Below are 11,693 nucleotides of genomic sequence, written 5' to 3'. Positions count from 1 at the left end.
CCGTTGCCGGGGACTCACATGATGTTTGTTTATTTTAGACTGTATATAGGTGTTTTTATTTGTTTATTCATTGATTGGTTTCATTTATTCAATTATGCATTCATTTATTTATTCATTCATTCATTTTTTTGTTCTAACTATTTTGAGGGTGTTGATTTCAATGCCACTAAAGCTTGGTCGTGGCTTTTCTATATTAGAGAGGTGCACGAAAGTGTAGGGAATTGCACTGAGTCCCTAGGATCACTTTCATTGATGTTGTCTGGATCAGTCTGCAGAGTTGAGAACCCAGGGCGATTAAGAATCAAGAGACTCCTCTTGCGACAATCCATCTTCCCGGTAAAAGGGGAGTAATCTATCTTTTCTTGTTTTTCTTTCTTTTTGTGTATATACTTGTTCAGTTTTTTTTGTTTCTTTTCTGTAAATAGGACGTGTATAGTTTATTTGTTCTGTAAATAGGATGTGTATATATATTCTTTATTGTTTGTTTCCTTTCTTTGTACATATCACATGATTGGTTAGTTTAGGATGTATATAATGATTTATTATTCTTACTTAGCTTAGGATGTGTGTATAAATAAATAACTTAGTTTAGGATTTGTGTATTTATTTATGATTATTTCATAATAAAATTTTCCCCTGCATGACTTGATCATCTTAGGAATTGTTATCTAAGTTTGTCGAATTTTAGAGGTTCATAGACATAAAAGAGTTCTTGGATTATGTGAGGATACAACTTAGTGATGAATTTTACCTTGAATAATTGAGATGATGACTTATTTTTACCTAGTGAGGATTGAGCCTGATTTTATTTGTTGTGGGGCACTTACGGTAAATGTTATGCTAGAACTTGCTCTGATTCTGTCAAGGCCACATTACCATGAGGTTGCATATTTTCATGAAGGTTATTTATTTATTTATTTATTCATTCATTCTTTTCTATTAGTATAGGTTATCGAATAATCCATCTCTTGTGTGCCATTTCTTTTCCTTACCATCTCCTTTCATTCTTTACCATGGGATTTGAGAACCTTGAATACTGAGATGAGAGTTTTGCCCGGGACAGACAAAAATTTAAGTGTGAGGGTGTGATTAGGAGTTCACCACTAACAAACTAGCATTTTATTTGTAGATAGGTGTTCATTTTTGTTTTCTTTTGTATTTTAATTTTTTCTCATAAATTTTCTTTTGTTCATTTTTAGTTAGGTTAAAAAAAAGATGAAAAAAAAGAAGTGATCTATTCAAAAAAAAAGAAAAAAGAAGAAAAAAAAGAAAAAAAACAACAAAATGAAAAAAAAAATCAAAACAGAAAAAAAATAAAATGAAAAAAAAAGAAAAAAAATTTGGTTCTTTTTTAAAATAATAAAAATAAAAATAAAGTTTGAGTTGGTGATATTATTTGGGATAGTTGGTAGTGAGTTTTTGCAGTTTTTATTCCTCCTCTTGAGTTTTATGGTAGACTATACTTTAGTGTGAGAGAGGGATGAGAGTTGTTTTCTCATTATTAGCTCACCCCACACTAGCTTGGTTTTATATTTATTGGGCATGATTTCCATTGACTCATCTATGAAGTAATTCATTATTTCTCATTTCTCCCACTTGTATTTATCATCTTCATTTTTTCCTTCTACACATTATTTTCTTTCCCTTATTCATTATTATTTTGTCCCTTATTCATTATTCGTTATTCATTATTCTTTTGTAATAACCCTTTATGAATTTTGCAACTTTATGCATATGATAGTGGTGGAGATTAGTAAAAGAGCAAGCCTATGGTAGTGCATGATCCCTAAGTAGCTTGAGAGAGCTCAACTTTTTACTTGATTATGAGGATGAGTGACCACATTCTTTATCCTGTGAGATTTTTTGTGTCATCATTCTCAATTTATTTAGGGTGGATTGAAATTGCTATTTTATTGATCCATGTGAGACTTGAATTCTGAATTGCTTGAATTTCTAAGATTTGACACTCGTATTTAACTGGTTGTTGTAATTTTCTAATTTGATTAATATTGTTAGGGGAAAAATAATGTATAGTAGTTTTACTTTCATGAGACGTGAAAGAATAAGTGTGGGGGATTTGATAATTAGCATTTTGACAGGGTTAATTAGGATAATATTGGGCTAATTTTGGTTATATTTCATGTTATAAATTGTATTTTGGGCTAATTCTTTACCGTGGATGAATTTTTGATGTTTATTTTATTTTTTCATTAATTTATGATATTTATGGATATTAATTGGTTGTAATTTATTTTGCAGGAAATTCAATTTGGAGAAAAATCAATTTTGGTTCGAGTTGGGCTCAAATCGGATTCAATTTGACTCAACCAGGTTCAAAAATTGGTTGTGGCTCGATTTGAGTTTAGTTTGGGTTCAAATTGGTTCAAATAAATCAGATTCAATTGAAATGGGTTCAGACCTAATTTAATTCAGTTCAGCTCAGCCCAAATACATTTGATTCAGCCCACAAGCAGATTCAAGTCCAAGTTAGACTCAACCCGGTTCGTTTGCAATTTGGCCGGTCCATGTGGTTCAAGTCGGCACCGGTTCAATCACAGCATAAAAGGTTCGCCAGTTCACAGACGGAACGGGGGGGCTCGAGATCGTGACCTAAGCACTTCTCATCCGAGATTTTTGTCAATGTTCCTCTTCTCCGCCAAGCTCCCGTTCCTCTTCTTCCTCGATTGCCTGAGCAGCTCCGACGGCGCCGGCAGCTTGGTAGTTGATGAGTGCCGACAACCCACCTCCACCGAAGCATCGGTAGTTGGATCCTTCGTCTGTGATTTCAGTGGCACGTCCATGCAGGTTTCTGTCTGTGACTTCAGCAAAAAACCGCCGATCGCCTGCGTCTCCACCGTCACCAGAGAAAGGCAAGGTAAGGTTTCATCCATTCTTTGTTTTGAAACTCTGTCCATGATTTCAGAAAGGAAGAAAGGCAGAAGTGGAACAACCCCGCCTTCGTCTCCTTTGTTCGAGTCTCGCCGTGGGTGACTTCTCCGGCGAGGTCCATCTCCACCGGCGCACAGTCTTCTCCAGTGGCTGGCTACCCTCTGCGCTGAATAGGGAATCCACCCTCCGCATTCCTTTCTTCTGTTCTCCCTTTCTTCAGTGGTGCCGGCACCATTGAGGGAAGGAATTCCTAACACTAGCATAACCAAACCCCATCTGCCCTTTTCTTCTCTGGTTGTCTCCGATCAGTTCCAGCAGTAGCTTCGATTGTGCACGTTTTTCGCATTCCATACGGTGGGGCCAAAGAGGATTCCGTCTATGATTTCAGCGGAAAACCCTCTATCTCTTGTCTGTGACTTTAGCAAGTGCGCCGATCTTCGCCGTCCTTCTTCATTGTCACCAGAAAATAGCATGGTAAGAAGTGTTTTTCTGTTTCTTAATCTGATATTCTGTCTGTGATTTCAGTAGGTATGAGGTTGGAATAGGAGAGTCTTCATGCTGTGCTGCTCCGTTCATGTTTGTCGTGAGTGATTTCTCTGGTGAATCCATCATCACTGCGTCATTGTCCTTGCTGGTGTTGGACTGTTTGGGGCCGAATAGGGGAGGAAAAGGAAGGATTTCCCTAACCCTAGCATGATAGTTCTTTGTTTTGTTTATTACCTGTTCAGTTCTGTGTTTATACTTCAAAACCCCCATTCACTATGTAGTTTGTGTATATGTTGTAAACTTGAATCCAAATGCTTGTACATATGTTTTAACCTTAATCCTAATTCCTAATTCTGTCTTAACCCTAACTTTGTTCTAATTTTAACTCTAATTCAGTCTAACCCTAATTTTTAACTTAATTCTAATTGCTAATCTCTAATTCTAATTGTTAAACCTAATTCCTAATTCTAACCCTAACTTTGAACTTAATCCTAATTGCTAACACTAATTCTAACAGGTTGTGTAGTTGTTGTATGAGGTTGTTTAGGTTATTCTTGTGGTTGATGTATGATATGTTGTTTGATTAATGTTTATGAATAAACCATTTTATGTTGTATGCTATTGTAACCTAGTTGTTCATGAGTTTGTATATGAGATTCATGTTGTATGATATTGTATATTGTTGTAAGATCCATGATGTAGAATTTATGTTGTTTAATTGTATATGTTTGATTAGTGTTGAGCTATGTAGGGTTATGTTGTTGTAATATTGTATGTTATGATTCATCTTGTATATTGACTCATGTTAATAAATGCAATTTGTATAATAAACTATTGGATTCATGATTTCTGTGTTGTTGTAATATGATAAATAATTCTTTGATTTGTGTGCTCTTGTAAATATGATTGTATATTGGTTGTTGTTGGTTATTGTAAATCATAGAATTTAATTCGAATAATTGGAGTTGTAGATAGTTAGGAATGAATAAAACACAATAAATTCCCCGTGCCAAATGTCTAGAATAAACTCCCTGTCATTGAGTCCGAGAGAGACGACTCGGACCTCTCTATACTGCTTTAGTGATAGAGACAGGTTTGGTAAATAAATTAAATAATTAATTTTGGTGGGTGTTAGTGACACAAGCAATAAGGGAAAATGTATATAAATAAAATATTCCCAACAAAACACATCACTTCAATATGCAGCAACAGGGACTGTCGGTGGAGGTACCGGGTATGCAGGAGTGGGGGCTGCTGGTGGTACCTCAGGGTATATGGCAGCAGGGGCTGCCTAGTATACTGTAGGCATCGCGGGAGGAGGTACCCCTGGTGGGACAATGAACACTTCCGGAGTGGGTACCTTTGGGGGTAGGTTGGTTGCTGCAGGGGGTATTGCGGAGTCTGTTGATGGGTATGATGAAGAGACCCCCGGAGACTGAGAGCCCGAGGCGCCCACAATACCGTGAGAAGTCTGTCCTTGAGTGATAGGCTCAACCTCAATAGCCCCCTCTCGTGGCTCGACCATCAGAGACTCAAACGTCCTTTTACGTGGCCGTCCTGCACCACGTCTCCGTGCAGCAGCATGTCTTCCCTGAGTCATATCTGTTAACATTATTACTAAGTATTACGAAAGGAATAAAGTTATTAGATTAGACATTTTACCTATTGTCGTCTGGAGATGTCATGTCACCGCTAGTCCCAAACATGACCTTATCGCAATAACGACTCCAAAACAAAAATCCAAAAAAACCGAAAGACTCAAAAACCTGCTCTGATACCAAATAAATTGTCACGCCCTGGGAGACGATTGTTCGAAAACTTTTGGCAGCATCTCCCCTGTAACAATTGTTATTCCCTAAATACATATATGTCATAAGGCCTACAAGGCCACCAATAAGCTTACACGGCCACAATCCATAAATATAGCATGTCAAAAATACATAACAAGTACTAAATAAGGCCCACAAGGCCACAACCAGTAAATATAACAAAAACACTAAAACCAAATATGTATACGAAGATCCATACGATATAGAACAAGTACTGATACCTAAATACCAAAAACATAGGAAACTAAAATAGTCGAGATCAACTCGACGGGGGACTAGCAACGCGGCTCTTCAGATAGACATCAACATGAAAAGAATGAAACCAACGGAGTGAGTTCAAGGAACTTAGCGGATATCTAGTAGACATATACAATAAGCTATCTAGCAGTAATAATCATGTTAGTATAGTAAGAAATGCACAACTGAACTACTGAAAAACTGTACATACCAGAATCATCTACCTCGATACAACGACACAAACTATGCAACAGATTCAAGGTCGCCAAACCAAATGCATAAGGCCTCCTATATGTGTATGTCAAACATATGCAGCAAACAAATGCAGCAAGCAATAATAAATGCAATTCATGTAGTATGCACATGATGCAATGACATGGTCACCCCTGACGTCAGTCAACCACCGTCACAGATAATCGTGAGGTCGAGTGGGTAGGGCTATGACAACTGTGCACTCTGCCGTCACTGCTCCTGCGTGACCGAGTGGACAGGATGCTGGCGGAGTACACCTATCCTCCTACCCCAAGTACATGGGGGAGCAATGCTCTCATCTCTTGGTCTCATAATACGAAGGAGGGATCCCTGTATGCTACCACGCTGCGGCACCACTACCCCTGAGCGGTCGAGCGGAGCCTTGACAGAGCAACTGCACACACTCTCCTGATGTACCATTAACCCGTGAGTGGCAGTGTATGCAGATCATGTAACTAACGACGGGCTCAAATTACAAAGGAGCCGATGATCGCTAGTATGCAATCATGCAAGGATGATGCATGACACTAATGCATGCAAAACCTACCAATCTATGCCCAGTAAGGAACAGTATATCACTACATATATATTATATGGCAAGTAAACAAGTAACAAGTAAAAAGTCCTACAACATGATATACACATGAAACAAGTAGTAATATACCAGGGCAGATATAAAAGCACACAATTATTACTAGTTATAGCAATACTATACATATCATAACGACATATCTAAAAAGATAAGTCAAGATACCCGCCTTCCGAAAGTAGTCTGTATCAGCAAAGAAAATCTCCATCCAGAAATCGTTCTTCCAGTCACTAGTATGTAAAAGTCTGTAGGAGCTTCATTCTGCAAAATCACATCTTCCCTTAGAGGATAATACTCAGCTTTCATCTCAGAGACCAGTTGAAATAACAGGTCATTAGAAACGCCATAGAACAAGTACACCCTTTGAACAAGCGAGTAAAAAGATAGTGAGTGATGCAGGATCTGATGGCTTTTCGAAGAGCATCCAGCGTCTCTTGCTGTTGGATCCCTTCTGAGTTTGTCTTGAACTTCAACTGACTTCAACTGAGATGTGAGATCATTTGTTCTTGTAAGCGCTCAGGTAGCTGATTTCTTTGTGCAAACCCTGTGGCTGCTTGGATTGTATCCCTATATCTTCTATGAACTACCAAATTGGTCATATTTCCTATTATATAGGCTGTTAGTCCAAGGTGAAACTGCATGTAAAAGATGTCGAAAATCATCTAATTTACAGCATGCAAATCTCCATAACCAACAGTTGTAAGAGTGGTGATTGACCAGTACAAAGAAGTCACATAACGAATCCACAAGCTTTGCTGATGGAAATCTGGCATAGAAGAACCAAACCAAGTTCTGCTTGGATTGTGATACCTTGAAGCAAGAAGGTAAAAGAAACACCCAGCACAATGCATAGCAAAGAGAGTCACAAAAATAAGTTTTGCACATCGGACCCAAAAATAATTAAAGGGCCTATCTTTTTTCTAGCCTAGCAAATAGTGCACTAACTCTTCTGAGACGCCAAAGCCGAAGCATGTTCAAGAATCCATAAGAGCTGAGCTTATGCGGTAGAAATTTTATTGCGAGTTCAGAAGGGATCGTGGAAGCAACATCGAGAACAAACCAGGTGGTCAAATATTTCCATGCTATTAGCTTAGGATCATCCACGAGCAAATAAGTAGTTCAATCAAGGTAGGCTACAAAGAAGGTTAAAATGATGTCAATGGCAAAGAGCGCGTTGACAATGTTGTCCACCAGGGCAAGAGTTCCCTTTGCATGTCCAAGGAATCCAAATTCAAATGGAGAAACCCAAGCAGAATAAATAACGAGAACAATCAAGGAAGTCTCCCATGCCCTGTATCGCCGATCATAAGGGGAAACGATGAACCACCGGAGCATGACCCTGCGGTTGCTCCTGGCCCCGAGGGAGGGAAGAATCCCGCTGAAGATGCTGTAATGGCTGCCGTCCCTTGAAATCTCCTTCTCCGTCTCGAGGCCGCACACCATGGCCCTCGGCACGCTAAACACCTTTGTCGTTCGCCTATCCACCATATTCGATTGATATTACCCCATTCCCGTTCTCCGGCCCCTCGTTATCTGGATTTAAAGCATCACAAGGAACTCGATTGGCGACGGCGACGGCGCCTAGCCAAGGCGCCTAGCGAAGAAGGCAGCCTGGAAAAGGAAGGAAGACGGCTATTCCTCAGGCGAGGCAGAAGCGGCAGACGAGACGATGCAGGGGAGATGCGTGCGAGGTAGAGAAGGAGAAGGGGAAGCGTTGCGTTGCGTTGCGAATAGGAAGAGATCGCGATCGGCTGGAGAAAAATAACCGAAGAAATCGCGGTTTCGGGAGAGGTAAAGTGTGGTTTATCGGATTTCTAACGGGTTAACGGGATTTAACTCCGTATCTAATAATCTTTTTTTTCGTATTTTACGATATTAGTGTATGAGTTACCAAATGTCAACATTTTACAATGGAGATTATGCAAGAGGATAACTTATAGGGGATTATATTATAGATTTAAGTTCTAAATTAAAGTTAGTATTGCGTGTGATCTAGGAGGAGGTTCTAGGATGAGTGCTACATACATTTAGGGCTTCTAGAAGTGATGGGCTTAATATAACTCTTATTTATTATTTTATTCTTTGTGTTATTATATGTTTTGTATTTGTGTATTACTAAAAAGACATGACTCGTAAGAGATTTCTCCTCTGCTGAAAGGTTTTAGCAAGGAAAAAGATAGTGGTTCACGTTTGAGATATAGGTCATGGAGTAAGAACTGTTGGAAACGTGAATGGAAAAAAGAGGGGGATGAAAGGAAGAGACTCCATAGTGAGTGGGAGTTTAGTCCAACAGTGGGAATCTCATGGCTTTATTGTTGATTTACAATGTTTTAGAAGCATTGATGTTGTGAACATATATATGGGGAGAGACTTTTTCTCACACATGAGCTTTCAGGGGGTGGGGAGCAAATCCAGAGTTCGGATTGTGTTGAACCAAGTTGACTTGTGTGTGAGCATAACTTGCACGGGTTGAATGCTAGAGCTGTTAGGAAAAAATTTTGACTAGCGGCTGGCGAGTGAAGGCAATGAATAACTTTTATTTGGCCATTTGCTATAGCGGAGTTATAGAGCTCCTATATAAGGAGGTCATGACCTCGAGCAAAATAGAACAAAAACAATAACAAAAAATCCATCTATTTTGTTCCTCTATTCTTCTTCTATGTTGTGTGATAACCATCATTTTGTCATGGTATTCGGACTTCTATATTCAAGCTTTTTGATTTTTTTTTTGTGTGCTAAATTCATGTTTATATCATGTTTCACGAGTTGGACTCATTTTTGAGCTTTTATGTAATTTATCTTTTAATTGTGGAATTATGACTAATCATTTGAATGTGGTCTTTTTAGGGAATCAAGGGGCCATGCACTCGAGTCAGATTGATCCAAATTGAGCTTAATTTTGAGTTTAATTAGAGAGATCAATCTGGAGCGATTTGGACCGTTCATCTAAAATTTAAAGAAATCTAAGCCATCTATATGGTATAAACTATAAACAATAAACTGTTGTTCGCTGCAGATTGCTAGAAATTGAGCAGTTTGCGAAGCCACAAGGTTGATATGTTAAAAATGTGATTGGTTTTCCAATACATCCTTACTTTATCGTGTTAATGTCATGTCTATCTTGGCAATATTGGGGTTATCCACAGATTTTAATCAGTTATTTACATAAAGATGTTCTTATGAATTAGTTTTGGATCATTATTTAATACTTTGATTTGCACAACATTTCTGTTTTACTTCTTCCTTAATTTTCCCTTTAGTTCATTTTTTATGATTTAATTTAAAATGATTTAATTTCTGTCTGCAGTTTCTTTGGTAGTGTGTTTGGTGAACTGTTTAAGAATTTACTTCTTTTGAATTTGTAAATCTTACCTTGAAACTTTGCTAATTGTATCTGTTCAATTTAATTAGGATGAGCAGATTATACATATGATACATCTGAATGAACTTATCCGTGCTGAAGTAAGAACAAAGTTGGATAAGATGGAATGGAGTTACAAGGACATGGTTTCACTTCTTCTGGGACTAGGTATCCATGTTGAAGGCGGCCCATCTCCCATGTTACACGAGGTATGAGATATCACCTCAAACTAAGCTATTGATTTGCTCTGATACTTCTGGCTTTGGACTCCATTGAATGACAGTCCATTTGGTTGTTTAGATTGTTTGTTCCTATTTTGCTTTCTTTCTAAAGAATGCTGGTTTTTTTTTGGTCACAAAATGATTACATATTTCTAAATAAGCTGCATATTGTGCAACTAATTAGCATGTATTTTCTTCATTCCTTCTTGAGAGTTTCTTGCATACGTTGAGATGCCAATACTTTCCCATCATTAATTTTGTGAGGATTTGAGACCCAATCAGCTAATGATTCATTTCCTCTAGTTAGGAGCCTGTTCATATGTTCTGGAAACTTGAACAACTTTATGTGCTGGTACATTTGATGTTACACTTCTAGCAACAGATGCCAATCATGTACAAGTGATAAAAGACTTCATGCCACAGCCCATGTTGGGCTACAAGCTAAACATACCTTATGGTAGGTGATTAGGCAGAACAAATAATTTCTTTGTACTATTTTTCCATAGTGATGCCACAAAATCTTTTTATGTTTAACATGGTTTTCATATTTGTTGGTTGCTGATATACAATTTCTACTGAGGCTTTTTTTGGAGAGACCGACAAGAACAAGGATAAACATTACAATTTCACACATAAGAGTATTGTTATCCAACATAACAAGAATCAGGTAGGTTGTTTACATTTAAATTTTTTACTATAGAGATTTTTCTGGGTTACTTTTGTCAAAATTATTTCATGTATGTATCTCATTTCATGGTCGGAGGGATTAGATGAAAGTCTTGGTAGATTGAGGAAATCGAACAGAAAACCCTGGGTCGAAGACACCAAGGAAGCCTTAGGGGTTGATAACACAATGTGGAAGTCTAGATGGGTTGAGGACTAGAAGTCTAACGAAAAGTCCCGAGGGTCAAGATTAAGTTGAGTAAAAGTCCAAACAAGTCAGGTCGATCAAGGTTTGACACCAAGTAAATTATCTTGAGTAGAGTAGTGAAGACGCGCTCTCTGAAATAGAGTAGTAGGCATCGGTCCAACTTAAGATTTCATAGTAAACCGAAAGTTGAGATCGGATGGCTGAAAGACTATCAATCATACTCTTTATATGCATGTTATACTAACTCTGTGATGTAGGGATTTAGTATTGAAAACTGGCCTGGAATAGATCCGAGCACCTAGAAGGGATGTAGGGGCCCAGAAGGGTTCCAGGTGCTTGGAAAGGTTTTAGGCGCTTAGAAAAGTTTCAGGTGTCTAGAAGGGTCGAACACAAGGTGGACCTTTAGGTGGCAGACATCATTGGTTGGTGCACGTCAACATCCAAGCACCCAGAAGGGATCCAGGCTGCTAGAAAAGGATAAGTTGTAGTCAAAGTGAAGCTTGATCCAGTGCTTGCCATGTCAACATTCCAGGTGCTTGATGAGTGGGATCGAATAGGCCATGCTAGAGGGACCCGAAAGGGATCTACACGGTCGAAATGCTCAATAAAAACACCATCGACGAGTAGTTTCAAGACAACTTTTCTACGCCTCATACTTACGGTCGATGTTAGACACTCGAGCTTTAATGACGTAACAACGGCATGATGTCGCTATGAGCTCAAACTAGCCTTGCATTTGGTAACACACAGATTATTATATATTCATTTATTTATTTCTTTTCATGTTGATTTATTCTAAGGGATGGTAATATTGTTATCGATCCCTATCTTTGTAAAAGAAATGAACATTCTTCACTTCATAACTGATGTATGTAGCTCAATTATTTATTTAGTTTTCTTGTTGTAATGGTTTCTCTAGAGGTTATCGTTAGTGTTTAGGGCATAGTCGAATTCGAGT

At 38.3% G+C, this 11,693-nt stretch overlaps 1 pseudogene; it reads right to left on the bottom strand.

Annotated features, from left to right (window-relative positions):
- Positions 1–6,438: 6,438 nt before the first annotated feature.
- On the bottom strand, positions 6,439–7,770 carry LOC141822760 (potassium channel AKT1-like; annotated as a pseudogene).
- Between the last annotated feature and the right edge of the window lie 3,923 nt (positions 7,771–11,693).

Source organism: Curcuma longa, chromosome 1 (genome assembly GCF_044706935.1).
Source record: "Curcuma longa cultivar G26 ecotype Majalengka, Jawa Barat chromosome 1, ITB_CL_G26_1.1, whole genome shotgun sequence".
Classification (NCBI taxonomy): domain Eukaryota; kingdom Viridiplantae; phylum Streptophyta; class Magnoliopsida; order Zingiberales; family Zingiberaceae; genus Curcuma; species Curcuma longa.
The sequence above is the reverse complement of the archived record's forward strand: the minus strand, read 5'-3'. Positions and strand labels throughout refer to the sequence as shown.